Genomic DNA, 5,596 nt, shown 5'->3' with positions numbered 1-5,596 from the left:
ATGCGCCAATCAGAATATTTGTTGCGAATCGCAAATGAGATACACACCGGTTAGATAATGTCATCACTCACCGCAATGCAAGAATGTGCTTCATGGATGACTGTAGTAATTTGTTGAGTTAGAAGGCTGTAGCTTTCCAGAAATATTGCCGGGATTTGCGAACCCTAGATCTATTTAAAAACAAGTTTTTAAAGTATGTCCAAGGTTCCCTCTCCATAACATTTTTTGAAAATTTACACGAATGATGTAAATAAGGCCACTGATAGATTAAAAAAAATTAATGTCGGAATTTTTGTTCCGAAACATTTAGCATGACCGTTCAATTTTTGATATATGATACCTCAGAGAATACATATCCAATATAAAAAGATTACATGTAAAATAAAGGCATCTTGTCCTGTGCTTTATGTATTTCTATATTGCTCACTGGGCTTAACTGGTCAGGTATTTTAGAGCTCTCTCTCTCTCTCTCTCTCTCTCTCTCTCTCTCATTATCTATATAAAATTATTCTTCATCCTCATCCAATCAACAAAGAACGTCGAATGATAAAAAAAATACTTTTTGTTTCTCGATCTGCATTAAAGAAAACTTTTTTTCACCATCATTACACTTTGTGTTTAAGGAACTCCACATAAATGTTTATCTATTATATGGAGTACCATTATCACACAACCTTGACATTGTGCATTAAGAGAATATGAGTTATGAGTTTAATTATTTACTAATGATATAAGTGATGTGTTTGATTCAATTTTTTATAAAAGTTTCCCCGACTTCCTAAACTACATGTTTCTAAAATGTTATTATACCAGATGGGAATTTTCTTGCAACGAATGCTTGACCGCTGCTAAACCTCTTATTTAACCTCACTGCGCATAGACTATTGTTTATCAGACCAGACAAGATTACCGTAATCCTCATGATAGTAAATAAATTACATCTTTTGGTTCGACCACTTCAACTAATTTTCTATCCCCGAAAAGTGAATACATAAAGTCTAAGGTAGGCCCACTAGGTACAATGTTTGGCACAAATACCACGAACTATTGTGATAACTACATGTAATAACACGAATTGTGCGTTATCTTCATAAGTATTTCTTTTTTAATTATTTTGTTTCATTATTTTGTAACAGAATGGCAAAATCTGTGTGTGTCGTTGGTGCAGGAGTTTCCGGTTTAGTTTCGGTGAAGCAGTGCCTGGAGGAAGGGTTGGAACCAATCTGCTTCGAAAAGGACGGAGATGTTGGAGGACTCTGGAACTACCACGATAAACCGAGGGATGGCTATCCAAGCGTGTACAACTCTTGTCGTATTAATAACAGCAAAGAAATGGTCTGCTACAGTGATTTTCCAATCCCCAAGGAGTTTCCGAACTTCATGGGCCACAGACATTTTAAACGATACCTGCAACTGTACGCCGAACACTTTGGTTTGATGAAGCATATCAAGTTCAACCACGAAGTGGTTCTCGTGGAGAAAGCAGACGACTTTAAGAACAGCGGTGATTGGATGGTCACAACGAAAAACTTGACCTCAGGGAAAGAAGAGAAAAGAAGAGTGAACTTTGTAATGGTTTGCAATGGCCACCTCCATAAACCGAACATTCCAAAATTCTGAGGACTTGACAAATTCAAGGGGAAAGTATTGCACACACATGACTATAAGGACTTCCGTGGGTTCGAAGGGAAAAATATCTTGATCATAGGCATAGGGAATTCCGCTGCTGATGTTGCATCTGAACTAAGCAGGCATGCAAAACACGTAAGTTTCTAGACACTGTTTAGCATTGTTATAAAAAAAATTTACTACCCTACCCTTGAACCAAATTTTCAAAACAAACAGTCGATTAAAGCATGTATGTCAGTTCTGAAATTAATATCAATAATTAATATTTTCTAAAAAAAAAAATCAATTTTTAAAAAAAGAATTTGAATTGAAAGAAGTCATGTAAAATAGAAGATTCAGAAAATCAGAGTCGAGAAATCCCTCATTTTTTGTAGGTTTACATCAGCACACGAAGGGGCACCTGGGTGGTACAGCGGGCCGCGAAGCGGGGTCAGCCATTCGACCACCTCGCAATTACTCGCTTTCGGCAAGGGATTCCTTGGCCATATTTTCGTCCGTTCATGTATCACGGCATTAACAACCGCTACAGCCATTCCTAGTATGGACTTTCACCTAACACACATCATTCAATGGGGGATCAGTTACCATAAGTGACGATCTGCCGAACCGTATCCTCTTGGGTTCGGTGAATATGAAAACGGAAGTCGAAAAGTTCACAGAAAATGGCGCGGTGTTTGTTGATGGCACGGAACTTGACGACATCGACGTGGTTATTTTGGCGACCGGATTTAACTACAGTTTTCATTTCATCCAAAAAGGCGTCATAAGAAAAGAAAGAGAGTTTCCTCTTCTTTACGATCTTGTGTGGCCCGCCGATCTGGAGCCAGCTACTCTTGCCATTATTGGTCTCGTACAACCTTTTGGAGGTCTCCCTCCAGTTAATGAAATGCAATCGAGATGGGCCACTCGAGTGTTCAGTGGAAACTGCAAGCTGCCAAGTGCTTTGAAAAGATTAAAGATGGTGGAAGAACTCAACGCGAGACTAAAATCCAAAGGCATCGTTTCTGCGAAGAGCATTATCACCGTATTCTTTATCCAATACGTCGACAAGATTGCTCAGTACATCGGCTGCAAACCCAATCTGTGGAAATTCTTTTTCACGGATAATGCTTTGTGGAGAAGGCTGGTCTTTGGGCCCTGCACCCCTTCTCAATGGCGCCTTGAAGGGTTCGGGAAATGGGAGGGTGCCAAAAACGCAATCGAGCACGTGGATGATCGTACGTGGTATCCAATGCAATCCCGTGAGGCGGGTAAACGCGAACAAGAAGGAATATATGACGGATATGTGTCTCTTCTTAAAAATGTTCTTTTGCTGATCGCAGTCTTCTTTCTATTGAGATTTTTGTTTGTTAATGTTTTAACGACTTTTCTGGTCAAGTTTTAAAAACCTTGTAATCATTTATTGTCCAATTTTCTGTTTTTGTGAGCTATGGACTTTGCATACTGTATTAATCAATAAACCTGTTTTTATATTTCTGATGAAAAAGTGTTAAAATACATAGGATGAGAACATTCACCTATTTTTAAACCTAAATATAATATTATAAGAGGTTGCTAAAGATAAAAAATCAATGTGTGCATAATAACGACATTGACATTTTATTCGCTTTTTTTTCAACATACGTTCAAAAGTCTTCATAAGATTCATAAAGGGCGTACTAAAGTAATCCAACTTAACTGGTTAAATGTTAATTACATGTATTAATTTTTAAACTATACGGCATTATGAATGGTTCATTCTGAAGAAAGAATCTAGTTTTGCAGGGAAAAAAAAACGTGCCAGATGTTTAAAAAGATTTTTGTTTACAATTGCACTAGTATGTAACTTTTATGACTGATAAGCAACAAGTATATGTATATGTTTAAAGCTTAGGCCACCCACAGTTAATTCTACGTTTAACGTTACTTCAAAGTAACTTGCCTAAGAGGGAAGGCGAGAAAAAAATTAAACGAAATTTTCAAACAAATAATTTCATTTTTCGTTTTCATTAATGCAAATACAGTGAGTATTCAAGCTACATGTAGGCTACCTCTTTAATAAAGATCTTTCCAAACAATGTTATTGAGTATCTGGAAAACTGGTGTATTTTGTCCTTAATGTGATATTAAACATTTCGAATTTTTAGAGATTGCAATATATTAGCAAAATCAAATTTGAAGTTAGAAAAAAATAGACTTTTAGATTGCCCCATGTGGATACCAGTGGATATGTTATGCTAAAAATTTAAGAAAGACTTTTAGATATACAGTGTTTTATCTTAAACTTAATCTTTAACAGAGTGATAACAAATGGTAGCAATTTTGTGATACCAGAGGCCATGTACAATTTTGCTGTGACCGCCCTAGCTGTAGATTCACGGATCACCCCGGCTGAATTGCCACAAAGCCAAAGCTGTTACTAGTACTTAACGAAGATTAATTATTGATTCTTTGTTTCTTATCGATGTGGAGGATAAACACTAATCCGATTGACGTCCATCTGTAGTTCTCAAGGCCAATTAACGTTCTGCAGTACCTAGAGATCATCGATCTAAAGACTTGTACAAAATCCACACAAAGCAGGGGTTTTATCTAGCCTTTTTTTTTTTTACTTTGTATCAGTACCATATACGTATTTAATATAACAAACGAACTTTCAAAATGCACAGATCTAGAATGGGGTCGAGAAAAATCCGGATCCACCCCTTCTGAAAAATTCAAACTTAACTTTTTTTGATAAATTTAAAATCCTAATATTTGATATTTAAAGATTTAAAAATTTTCTTACATCTTTATACATAACTCTTCAAATTAAGGAGATTAATATAGTTTAAAAATGGCCATGACTACCCAGCCCTAAAATGGCACAAGAGAGTCCGAGTACAGCTTCGTGAACATGGCTCCTATTGCATGAACCATTCCATCGCGTCACATAAGCCTGTCACTTATACATGTACACCTATGTATACCTGCTACCGCCTGCCGGTTCCACCTTGATATCACTAGTTGGATACTTAGATACTAAGAGGTGGGGGAGGTAAAAAAAATAGTTATGATTTATATTTCTTAAAAGACATTTCTATTTATTTAAATAGTTATAATTGATGAGACATTTCTATTTATTTATTTATTTATTTATTTATTTATTTATTTATACATTCATACATACCTACAAACTTCCATTAATTCATTCATCAAAGATAGGAAAATATTACATAACACAACTGACATGGGGGGGGGGGGGAGAACGAATTTTGATTAAAGATATTTTGAACGTATAATATAACGCTAAGGTTAGCGCAAGCTTTGGGATAGTGAAGTCTAAGTTAAAGGAAAGGATTGTAAATGAAATGGGAAATTTCAATTGCTCGCACAAATACGTATTTTTACGAAGTTTGAAAAAATACATTAAACTGTTTCTTTTTAAATTTAAGCTGAGCAAAAAAACCAAAACAATACAGAGAAGAATAGAGCATTGAAAAGATCACTGCCAAATTATGTCTTAATTAAATTCTATAAACGAAATGTATTATTGTAAAATATTTGTGATTTCTTCGAAACTGAGTTTAATTAAAAATAAGGAAAGTGACAAAAAGCTGTTTAATTGTGCCAATATATTACATGTACATTTTTTTATTTATTTTGCTCAGTGTAAACTTTACGACTTAATGCGATGTGTCTTACCCTGCAATACCTCTAATCAGCAATGGATTTCTCTGACGAGTGCACATCCAGCTATTTACATGTATATGAATAGGGTTATAAAAAGAAAAAAAAACCTCTGATTGTTGTCTCAAAAACTCAGTTAGCTTAATTATACCTTGACCATTATAAACACATATTTTTTTTTCAAATTGTAGAACGAATATCAGCATGATCATTGGTGTTTCATTTAATGGATGCATACAGAACGAATTCATATATTCGCCTTTATATTTATCAGAATACACGTGTACATACATTGTCTTCATATCTGAGTAGGAATAAT

General features: G+C 35.2%; 1 pseudogene; it reads left to right on the top strand.

Moving 5' to 3' along the window:
- Window positions 1–1,137: 1,137 nt before the first annotated feature.
- LOC136271515 (flavin-containing monooxygenase 5-like) lies at window positions 1,138–3,189 on the top strand (annotated as a pseudogene).
- The last annotated feature ends 2,407 nt before the right edge of the window (window positions 3,190–5,596 follow it).

The sequence above is a fragment of the Magallana gigas genome, chromosome 9, assembly GCF_963853765.1.
Source record: "Magallana gigas chromosome 9, xbMagGiga1.1, whole genome shotgun sequence".
Taxonomy (NCBI): Eukaryota; Metazoa; Mollusca; class Bivalvia; order Ostreida; family Ostreidae; genus Magallana; species Magallana gigas.
Note: the sequence above shows the minus strand (reverse complement) of the source record. Positions and strands in the feature narration are given on the sequence as shown.